This window comes from Tachypleus tridentatus, unplaced genomic scaffold, assembly GCF_004210375.1.
Source record: "Tachypleus tridentatus isolate NWPU-2018 unplaced genomic scaffold, ASM421037v1 Hic_cluster_1, whole genome shotgun sequence".
In the NCBI taxonomy this organism is placed as follows: domain Eukaryota; kingdom Metazoa; phylum Arthropoda; class Merostomata; order Xiphosura; family Limulidae; genus Tachypleus; species Tachypleus tridentatus.
The window spans coordinates 28,831,064-28,843,602 of NW_027467777.1; positions in this window are offsets into that span (position 1 = coordinate 28,831,064).

Genomic DNA, 12,539 nt, shown 5'->3' on the forward strand with positions numbered 1-12,539 from the left:
TTAAAGTAGACACACAAAGTTAGATTACTTTCTGTTAAAGTAGACACACAAAGTTAGATTACTTTCTGTTAAAGTAGACATACCGAGTTAGATTACTTTCTGTTAAAGCAGACATACCGAGTTAGATTACTTTCTGTTAAAGTAGACATACCGAGTTAGATTACTATCTGTTAAAGGAGACACACAGAGTTAGATTACTATCTGTTAAAGTAGACACACAAAGTTAGATTACTATCTGTTAAAGGAGACACAGAGTTGGATTACTTTCTGTTAAAGGAGACACACAGAGTTAGATTAATATCTGTTAAAGGAGACATACCGAGTTAGATTACTTCCTGTTAAAGTAGACATACCGAGTTAGATTACTTTCTGTTAAAGTAGACACACAGAGTTAGATTACTTTCTGTTAAAGCAGACATACCGAGTTAGATTACTTTCTGTTAATGTAGACATACCGAGTTAGATTACTTTCTGTTAAAGTAGACACACAGAGTTAGATTACTATCTGTTAAAGTAGACACACAGGGCTAGATTACTTTCTGTTAAAGTAGACATACCGAGTTAGATTACTTTCTGTTAAAGTAGACATACCGAGTTAGATTACTTTCTGTTAAAGCAGACATACCGAGTTAGATTACTTTCTGTTAAAGGAGACATACCGAGTTAGATTACTTTCTGTTAAAGTAGACATACCGAGTTAGATTACTTTCTGTTAAAGTAGACATACCGAGTTAGATTACTATCTGTTAAAGTAGACACACAGAGTTAGATTACTATCTGTTAAAGGAGACACACAGAGTTAGATTACTATCTGTTAAAGGAGACACACAGAGTTAGATTACTTTCTGTTAAAGTAGACATACCGAGTTAGATTACTATCTGTTAAAGGAGACACACAGAGTTAGATTACTTTCTGTTAAAGTAGACATACCGAGTTAGATTACTATCTGTTAAAGTAGACACACAGAGTTAGATTACTATCTGTTAAAGGAGACACACAGAGTTAGATTACTTTCTGTTAAAGTAGACATACCGAGTTAGATTACTATCTGTTAAAGGAGACACACAGAGTTAGATTACTTTCTGTTAAAGTAGACATACCGAGTTAGATTACTATCTGTTAAAGGAGACACACAGAGTTAGATTACTTTCTGTTAAAGTAGACACGATGTGTATTCTGTATTATAAGTCTTTGTGTGAGCGTCGCTTGTAATTTTTCCGAAATAAGATATATAAAGAAGCGAAAACAAAACTCACATCACGTATTAGAAATTACAAATTAGTTTCTGTTGAAAGGAAGTTTAGCCCACAACCACGTGTTACACCTATAAATGTTTAACGTGTATCTGGCCATTTCCATTAACATGTGGGTAAATTCGAATTTTTACAAGCTTGTTTGGAATAATTTACGGAAGTGGCGTCTAGGACGACGTGATTTCCGGTAGTACACTGGGACAGGACATACATTGTACAGAAAGGATGTTGGTATGTGTGATAAAACTATCAAAAACCAAGCCCTTTTCTGACAGAAAATTAGTAAGTTTTGATTTTAGTTCATATGTTAGTAGTTTTGTTATTTCACTGGACTGTATAATATCTGTTTTCATATTTACGTACAGTGTTTGTCTGGTTCGCTTATGTGGTTTGATAAACTGTCACCTTTCAGAAGAACAACTGTTTTATTTGTTCAGTTTAACAATAAAACATTGTTGATATAAAGTAATATCTCTGAGGGAAAGTGATAATTATATACAGTGCACAACATTCTAATGGTGAATAGATTTCTTCTTTGAGTCATTAATATATTATGGTGAATTAGAATTATTCTGTGAACTTCAGAGTGAGTGGATTTCTTGTGTGACACATTCTTCTGTTGCACAGGTTTATGTATATAAACATCGATATTACTTTAATGAATGGATCTGGATCGTGACTTCCGGTGATCGTACCTGCTATATAAAACACAGTTCTCGTATTGTGATGCATAACATCGTTTGGTCACATATTGTTTAACCTTTAATACGTGTCACACCACTGCTTGACCTGCACTTTAACCACAGAAGTTTAGTTTATTTACTGAAGCGTAGCAAACAAACAGATGTCACTGGCTCTCTACCCCCACCCCCCGGGTTGACAAGATATCATCTCTGGCTATTTCCGGTCCTTGATATGCTCCATCCCCAGTGGTTTGTTAACCGACAAAACTAATCACCAAACAAACGTTTAAAGCAGTGACTAATGGGTCAGCTCAGAACAGATAAATGTTAACAGGAAAACTTTTAAAGTATGTATAATGTATTTCAGTCGCACGGTAAACCAACGTTTATATTGAATTTGAAACAATGATGCTACTGATTTAGTCTTCAGACTCGTTGTTTAGACAAGCTGTTTAAAATTTAAAAAAATAAACAGAAGCTGAATGATTCGATTCACTATTTGTTACTGGACTATACCCGTGTCATCAATAACCCTGGTTCTAAGAGAACAAATGCAAAGAGAAAGTCCTGGCTTGCTATACTGGTAGAGTACCTGGATTTAGAAGGCAAATAAGGGTTAGGTAAAGTTTATGTTTTTCTATTTCAGATATCGGACAAGGTTGGTATTCCTTACAAGTAATGTGTCGCCCTCAAGTGGCACAACGGTACGTCTGCGGACTCCCACTGCTAGAAAACGGGTTTCGATAACCGTGGTGGGCAGAGCACAGATAGCCCTTTGTGTAGCTTTGTGCTTAATTGCAAATTTAAACTGAAACTAATGTGTCTATCTTCTGAGAAACTGCTTGTAGAGGAATCTAAAGGGGTTAAATACAACTAGTTCGAAACATTTATTTGTAAGGAACGTGACTCTGAGTATCTCTATCAACAAAACAATTGTATTCAACATCCATCCATGATTAAATTTCTTCTAAGTATTTTTATAGGTTTTGCTTTAGTGTAAGCGCCATCTAGCGTAATAAAATCAAATACAATTAATTCTGATGAACAGAAGTTTAATCGTCTTCGGTTCAGTGTGGTCTCCAAGTCATTCAATACTACTGGTTCGTTTTTATGTTAATATTGAATGTTTTCATATCAGCGTGGTCTCCAAGTCATTCAATGCTACTGGTTCGTTTTTATGTTAATATTGAATGTTTTCATATCAGCGTGGTCTCCAAGTCATTCAATGCTACTGGTTCGTTTTATGTTAATATTGAATGTTTTCATATCAGTGTGGTCTCCAAGTCATTCAATGCTACTGGTTCGTTTTTTATGTTAATATTGAATGTTTTCATATCAGCGTGGTCTCCAAGTCATTCAATGCTACTGGTTCGTTTTTATGTTAATATTGAATGTTTTCATATCAGTGTGGTCTCCAAGTCATTCAATGCTACTGGTTCGTTTTTATGTTAATATTAAATGTTTTCATATCAGCGTGGTCTCCAAGTCATTCAATGCTACTGGTTCGTTTTTATGTTAATATTGAATGTTTTCATATCAGCGTGGTCTCCAAGTCATTCAATGCTACTGGTTCGTTTTTATGTTAATATTGAATGTTTTCATATCAGCGTGGTCTCCAAGTCATTCAATACTACTGGTTCGTTTTTATGTTAATATTGAATGTTTTCATATCACTTATACACACAATAATGAGTACATGCGTCTGTTAAATTTTCTCAATTTTATCTTAAGAGTAAAACTACAGTGCACTGATCGAACCCTGAGTTTCGACATAATAAGCCCTTAAACTTACTGTCGAGCAACTGACGGTCATTTTTCAAACGGAATTACACCGATGGCTAAATACTTGTCATTATTTCAGTGCATTTCATAATTTATGAAACTGATAACATTGCAACTTAGATCACATGATAATAATTAAAAAAACAGTTCTAGAACACTTCTGTTTGAAGAAAAGGTAGTTTATATAGTGATACGCTGCTGCTGCCATCTGTTGTTTAAATCAGTTACATTTTAAATAATTCAGTGATAAGAGAAGTAGGTTTATAAACTACTATGCTGCTGTTGCCATCTGTTGTCTAAATCAGTGAAATTTTAAATACTTCAGTGATAAGAGAGGCAGGTTTAAAAACTAATATGCTGCTGCTGCCATCTGTTGTCTAAATCAGTTAAATTTTAAATAATTCAGTAATTAGAGAGGTAGGTTTATAAACTAATATGCTGCTGCTGCCATCTGTTGTCTAAATCAGTTAAATTTTAAATAATTCAGTAATAAGAGAGGTAGTTTATAAACTAATATGCTGCTGCTGCCATCTGTTGTCTAAATCAGTTACATTTTAAATAATTCAGTGATAAGAGAAGTAGGTTTATAAATGACACGCTGCTGCTGCCATCTTTTCTTAATCAGTTAATTTTAAATAATTCAGTGATAACAAATAAGCTACTAGAATAATTTCCGTAAGCAAAAGAATACATAATTTTAAAAGTAAGAATAATTTGTGTCATACATGTAGCCAGGTCAATACGAGCTACAAAACCAAAGCAACAAATTGTTTATCTATTCTACTAACAAAGAAACGGTTAAAGTCTGCGTATCGTATAGACCGAAAATATAATTAACGTACCATGATAGAATATATATAAAGTGTTTATTGAGTAACTTTATTGTTAATGTAATGTTGGCTGTATTTAGTACGTTATATCATAACTTTAACTTTATTGTATTTTGTTTAAAAAAGCCACAATGTAGCTTAAATATCAGTCCATTTCTATTGGCACTTATATTATACTTTAGTATTTATATCTTTCAAACAATGCCGCTAAAATGAAATATATCTTTTCAAATAAGAAAATATTTAATACACATATTTATGTTTAAATATAAATATATATATATTTATTAACTAATTCGAGAAGTCTGAGTTTTCTCAACAAACGAAGCACTTTCCCGTCTCTGATGAATGAGTAATGTTGAGTTGAAATCATATTAGTCAGATTATTATCACCTAAGAAGTAACGAACACGAATTAATGATAATGTTTCACTCCAGGGGTTCCTGTTTTCCAAACAAAACTCAACCGGTAAATCACTGTTGTCAGGAAACCGTAACATCAAATTTAGGTTTACACCAATATCTGAATGTTTTATATCTATAACTCAAGCTTCTTACAAATTGATATCGTGGTGAAACGTCCAAGAAACAGATAACGAGCCGTCATATTGACAAGATACACAATAACTCAGAACCAACAATAAATGGATAACAAGCTGTCTTATTGACAAGATACACAATAACTCAGAACCAACAATAAATGGATAACGAGCCGTCATAGTGACAAAATATACAATAACTCAGAACCAACAATAAATGGATAACAAGCTGTCTTATTGACAAGATATACAATAACTCAGAACCAACAATAAATGGATAACAAGCTGTCATATTGACAAGATATACAATAACTCAGAACCAACAATAAATGGATAACAAGCCGTCATATTGACAAGATATACAATAACTCAGAACCAACAATAAATGGATAACAAGCTGTCTTATTGACAAGATACACAATAACTCAAAACCAACAATAAATGGATAACAAGCTGTCTTATTGACAAGATACACAATAACTCAGAACCAACAATAAATGGATAACAAGCTGTCTTATTGACAAGATACACAATAACTCAGAACCAACAATAAATGGATAACAAGCTGTCTTATTGACAAGATACACAATAACTCAGAACCAACAATAAATGGATAACAAGCTGTCTTATTGACAAGATACACAATAACTCAGAACCAACAATAAATGGATAACAAGCTGTCTTATTGACAAGATACACAATAACTCAGAACCAACAATAAATGGATAACAAGCTGTCTTATTGACAAGATACACAATAACTCAGAACCAACAATAAATGGATAACAAGCTGTCTTATTGACAAGATACACAATAACTCAGAACCAACAATAAATGGATAACAAGCTGTCTTATTGACAAGATATACAATAACTCAGAACCAACAATAAATGGATAACAAGCTTTCTTATTGACAAGATACACAATAACTCAGAACCAACAATAAATGGATAACAAGCTGTCATATTGACAAGATATACAATAACTCAGAACCTACAATAAATGGATAACAAGCTGTCTTATTGACAAGATACACAATAACTCAGAACCAACAATAAATGGATAACAAGCTGTCTTATTGACAAGATATACAATAATTCAGAACCAACAATAAATGGATAACAAGCTTTCTTATTGACAAGATACACAATAACTCAGAACCAACAATAAATGGATAACAAGCTGTCATATTGACAAGATATACAATAACTCAGAACCAACAACAAATGGATAACAAGCCGTCATATTGACAAGATATACAATAACTCAGAACCAACAATAAATGGATAACAAGCTGTCTTATTGACAAGATATATAATAACTCAGAACCAACAATAAATGGATAACGAGCCGTCATATTGACAAAATATACAATAACTCAGAACCAACAATAAATGGATAACAAGCTGTCTTATTGACAAGATACACAATAACTCAAAACCAACAATAAATGGATAACAAGCTGTCTTATTGACAAGATACACAATAACTCAGAACCAACAATAAATGGATAACAAGCTGTCTTATTGACAAGATACACAATAACTCAGAACCAACAATAAATGGATAACAAGCTGTCTTATTGACAAGATACACAATAACTCAGAACCAACAATAAATGGATAACAAGCTGTCTTATTGACAAGATACACAATAACTCAGAACCAACAATAAATGGATAACAAGCTGTCTTATTGACAAGATATACAATAATTCAGAACCAACAATAAATGGATAACAAGCTTTCTTATTGACAAGATACACAATAACTCAAAACCAACAATAAATGGATAACAAGCTTTCATATTGACAAGATACACAATAACTCAGAACCAACAATAAATGGATAACAAGCTGTCTTATTGACAAGATATACAATAACTCAGAACCAACAATAAATGGATAACAAGCTTTCTTATTGACATGATATACAATAACTCAGAACCAACAATAAATGGATAACAAGCTTTCTTATTGACAAGATATGCAATAACTCAGAACCAACAATAAATGGATAACAAGCTTTCTTATTGACATGATATACAATAACTCAGAACCAACAATAAATGGATAACAAGCTGTCTTATTGACAAGATGCATGATAATAGAGAAACAACACAGCATGCTCAGGAAGTCTGCTTATTGACAAGATGCATGATAATAGAAAACCAACACAGCATGGTCAGGAAGTCTGCTTATTGACAAGATGTATGATAATAGAGAACCAACACTGCATGGTCAGGAAGTCTGCTTATTGACAAGATGCATGATAATAGAAAACCAACACAGCATGGTCAGGAAGTCTGCTTATTGACAAGATGTATGATAATATAGAACCAACACTGCATGGTCAGGAAGTCTGCTTATAGACAAGATGTATGATAACAGAGAACCAACACTACATGGTCAGGAAGTCTGTTTATTGACAAGATGTATGATAATAGAGAACCAACACTGCATGGTCAGGAAGTCTGCTTATTGACAAGATGCATGATAATAGAAAACCAACACAGCATGGTCAGGAAGTCTGCTTATTGACAAGATGTATGATAATATAGAACCAACATTGCATGGTCAGGAAGTCTGCTTATAGACAAGATGTATGATAATAGAGAACCAACACAGCATGGTCAGGAAGTCTGCTTATTGACAAGATGCATGATAATAGAGAACCAACACAGCATGGTCAGGAAGTCTGCTTATTGACAAGATGTATGACAATAGAGAACCAACACAGCATGGTCAGGAAGTCTGCTTATTGACAAGATGTATGATAATAGAGAACCAACACAGCATGGTCAGGAAGTCTGCTTATAGACAAGATGTGTGATAATATAGAACCAACACTGCATGGTCAGGAAGTCTGCTTATTGACAAGATGCATGATAATAGAAAACCAACACAGCATGGTCAGGAAGTCTGCTTATTGACAAGATGTATGATAATATAGAACCAACACTGCATGGTCAGGAAGTCTGCTTATAGACAAGATGTATGATAATATAGAACCAACACAGCATGGTCAGGAAGTCTGCTTATTGACAAGATGCATGATAATAGAGAACCAACACAGCATGGTCAGGAAGTCCGCTTATTGACAAGATGTTAAACAATAGAGAACCAACACAGCATGGTCAGGAAGTCTGCTTATAGACAAGATGTATGATAATAGAGAACCAACACAGCATGGTCAGGAAGTCTGCTTATTGACAAGATGCATGATAATAGAGAACCAACACAGCATGGTCAGGAAGTCCGCTTATTGACAAGATGTATGATAATAGAGAACCAACACTGCATGGTCAGGAAGTCTGCTTATAGACAAGATGTATGATAATAGAGAACCAACACAGCATGGTCAGGAAGTCTGCTTATTGACAAGATGCATGATAATAGAGAACCAACACAGCATGGTCAGGAAGTCCGCTTATTGACAAGATGTATGATAATAGAGAACCAACACTGCATGGTCAGGAAGTCTGCTTATCGATAAGATGTGTGATAATATAGAACCAACACTACATAGTATAGACAACAATGTGTGGTTTCTACGTTTCCAAGAATTACTGATAAATATGGTTTACTTCATTTATTTTTTACTATTCTAAACACGAAACATTTCGTGCTAAGCCTTTTAACTATTTACAATCCTGTTTCCTGTAACCATCTGGTATAATTCTCCAAAGCTCGCCAGACTGCTTTTCCAGTTCTTCAGCGATAACGAAAATATTTCATCGGTTTTTATGTGACTTGCATGAAAAGGAACCAGCGCCATTAACAATCAAAGGCTATTCTAACAGCGCCTGTACGTTGCTATTAGTATGAAGGTATTTATATTTCGTTATCAATATTTTGTACGAACGGTAGAAAGTTACAGTTGGTGTACCTGGTCCGTGACGGTGTGACCTATATTGACAACAATTACTTAAACGAATGACGTTCATCCTAGGGTTTTAGAGACTGTTGTCGGCTATTGTTTTCTCTTAAAACCACACTCTTCTATCTTACTTGTAACCTCATTTCGGGATTTGCACGTGCAATTCAGTGACCCTCATCGAAACGTTCGACATCCTGTTAACCAATCAACAGGAACTATTTCGAAAGACACAACACTATCCGCCCAGCGTGAATCAGATGAAATAAAGATATAATGTAAATTACCAAAAGAGGGTCAGTTTACGGCGAGGCCCTGGTGGAAAAAACATACAAAACACGTGATATTAATGCATTTGTCAACCAGAATGACGTGGTCAAAGGACTGGCATCAGTTATCGTATATAATGTACCTACGTGTGTAAGTAATCAGTTATTGTATATAATGTACCTACGTGTGTAAGTAATCAGTTATTGTATATAATGTACCTACGTGTGTAAGTAATCCAAGCGATTTCTATCAACCCTAATACACACAAGAGAACACGAGAAGTTATCCAACGAATTGAAAATACTCTAAGTTCTCAAAAGGACACATGGAATATCATACTTTGTACAAGATACAAGTATACATGGAACATTGTAGTTGAACAATGTATACTGTATGGTTGGTCCAGCAAGTATATAAGACATTAATAATGGATACCGTGTGGTTGTTCTAGCAAGTTTTAAGACATTAATAATGGATACCGTGTGGTTGGTCTAGCAAGTTGTCAGACATTAATAATGGATACCGTGTGGTTGGTCTAGCAAGTTTTCAAACATTAATAATGGATACCGTGTGGTTGGTCTAGCAAGTTTTCAAACATTAATAATGGATACCGTGTGGTTGGTCTAGCAAGTATATAAGACATTAATAATGGATACCGTGTGGTTTGTCTAGCAAGTTTTAAGACATTAATAATGGATACCGTGTGGTTGGTCTAGCAAGTTTTAAGACATTAATAATGGATACCACGTAGTTGGTCTAGCAAGTTTTCAAACATTAATAATGGATACCGTGTGGTTGGTCTAGCAAGTATATAAGACATTAATAATGGATACCGTGTGGTTTGTATAGCAAGTTTTAAGACATTAATAATGGATACCGTGTGGTTGGTCTAGCAAGTTTTAAGACATTAATAATGGATACCGTGTGGTTGGTCTAGCAAGTTTTAAGACATTAATAATGGATACCACGTGGTTGGTCTCTAATTATGAAATGTTACACGGAAAGCAGTTAGTTTAACGGCAGTCACCGTCAACCCTTCGATCACTTCACCTGACTAAATAGAAGAAATAAACTGTTATACCTGATTAGTTTTTCAGACAAGAGACTTTCATTTGGAAATCGACAAGGTTCGAATGACGGATTTTTAAAATAAAGGCAAATAAAAGGTAGTCAATATAAAAGAACTATCCGGAATGGACTTCAATTTCATAAAAGTAAAATATAGAAAGTCGAAAGTATAATTTATTACGCCTTTTATAATGTTTAATACTGGTGGATAGATGCCGCTAGTGTAGTAACTGATCGTTCTTGATGGCCTTGTATGGCTGAGATTTCTTCGACATTTCACAGTTTTAATATCTAACGTCACTCGATAATTTAAACAGCAGGATAAAAGTGAACTGAGATGAAAGATTAAAATCCATTTTATTTTGGGTTCACAGTATAGTATTTATATAGCTTTGTTATTACATTTCAATTCCGTTTATTTGTTCGCTTTGGGACAAAAAACATGTCACTCGACTCGTAATCTGAAGGTCGTGGGATTAGAATCTCCGTGACACCAAACAAGCTCGCCTTTTTAGCCGTAGGGGCATTATAAAGTTACAGTCAATCCTACTATTCGTTGGTAAAAGAGTAGCCCAAGAGTTGACGGTGGGTGGTAATGACTAGCTGCCTTTCCTCTAGTCTTACACTACTAAATTAGGGCCGGTTAGCACAGATAGCCCTCGTGTAACTTTGCGCGAAATTCATAAAACAAACTGTTTAGGGCAAAGCCACATCACGTTGTCTGCTGTTCCCATCGATAGGAATCAGATCGTAGTTTTGAGTCCCACAGAGGGCAGTCCAAGACAGTGCAGTGAGAAATAACAAAACACTAATTATATACTCTCTCACGTGTTAATAATAAACACAAACTAAAACTGGAACAGTGTTTTTGATGTATTTACAAGATGTTGTTCGTGATGTGTTGACAAGAGTGTTCGTGATGTGTTGACAGAAAAGGAAACTTCTAGAAAACGTATTATACTTGGTATTTTATCAACAACATGTCTATTTATGTTTCTAGATTGTGTCGAGTGAGGATAGAGGGCTTGGGAAAATGTGTGATCGGGTGGAGTGGGTCAGTCAACCAGAAATATTTTACTGCTAATAACTTAGTTGAAGCGAGAACCAGTAGCGAAACGATATTAGTTCTGTACAGTGTTACAGCTCACTTCACTGTGACTATCATATTATGATATTGTTCATATAGATTATTAAGGGTGTTAATAATACAGATCATACAAGAAGTTTTGTAATAAGTAATAGAAACGTTGTTCCTACCTGCACTCTCTCTAGATATAGGATTACTATAATAGAAACGTTGTTCCTACTTGTACTATCTCTAGATATAAGGTTTACAATAATAGAAACGTTGTTCCTACCTGTACTCTCTCTAGATATAGGATTACTATAATAGAAACGTTGCTCCTACCTGTACTGTCTCTAGATATGGGGTTACTATAATAGAAACGTTGTTCCTACCTGCACTTTCTCTAGATGTAGGGTTACTATAATAGAAACGTTGTTCCTACCTGTACTATCTCTAGATATGGGGTTACTATAATAGAAACGTTGTTTTTACCTGTACTCTCTCTAGATATAGTGTTACTACAATAGAAACGTTGCTCCTACCTGTACTGTCTCTAGATATAGGGTTACTATAATGGAAACGTTGTTCCTACCTGTACTATGTCTACATAGAGGGTTACTATAATAGAAACTTTGTTCCTACCTGTAGTATCTCTATATATAGGGTTATTATAATAGAAACGCTGTTCCTACCTGTACTATCTCTAGATATAGTGTTACTACAATAGAAACGTTGCTCCTACCTGTACTGTCTCTAGATATAGTGTTACTACAATAGAAACGTTGTTCCTACCTGTACTATCTCTAGATATAGTATTACTACAATAGAAACGTTGTTCCTACCTGTACTGTCTCTAGATATAGGGTTACTATAATGGAAACGTTGTTCCTACCTGTACTATGTCTACATAGAGGGTTACTATAATAGAAACTTTGTTCCTACCTGTAGTATCTCTATATATAGGGTTATTATAATAGAAACGTTGTTCCTACCTGTACTCTCTCTAGATATAGAATTACTATAATAGAAACGTTGTTTCTACCTGTACTATCTCTAGATATAGGGTTACTATAATAGAAACGTTGTTCCTACTTGTACTATCTCTAGATATAGGGTTACTATAATAGAAACGTTGTTTCTACCTGTACTATCTCTAGATATAGGGTTACTATATT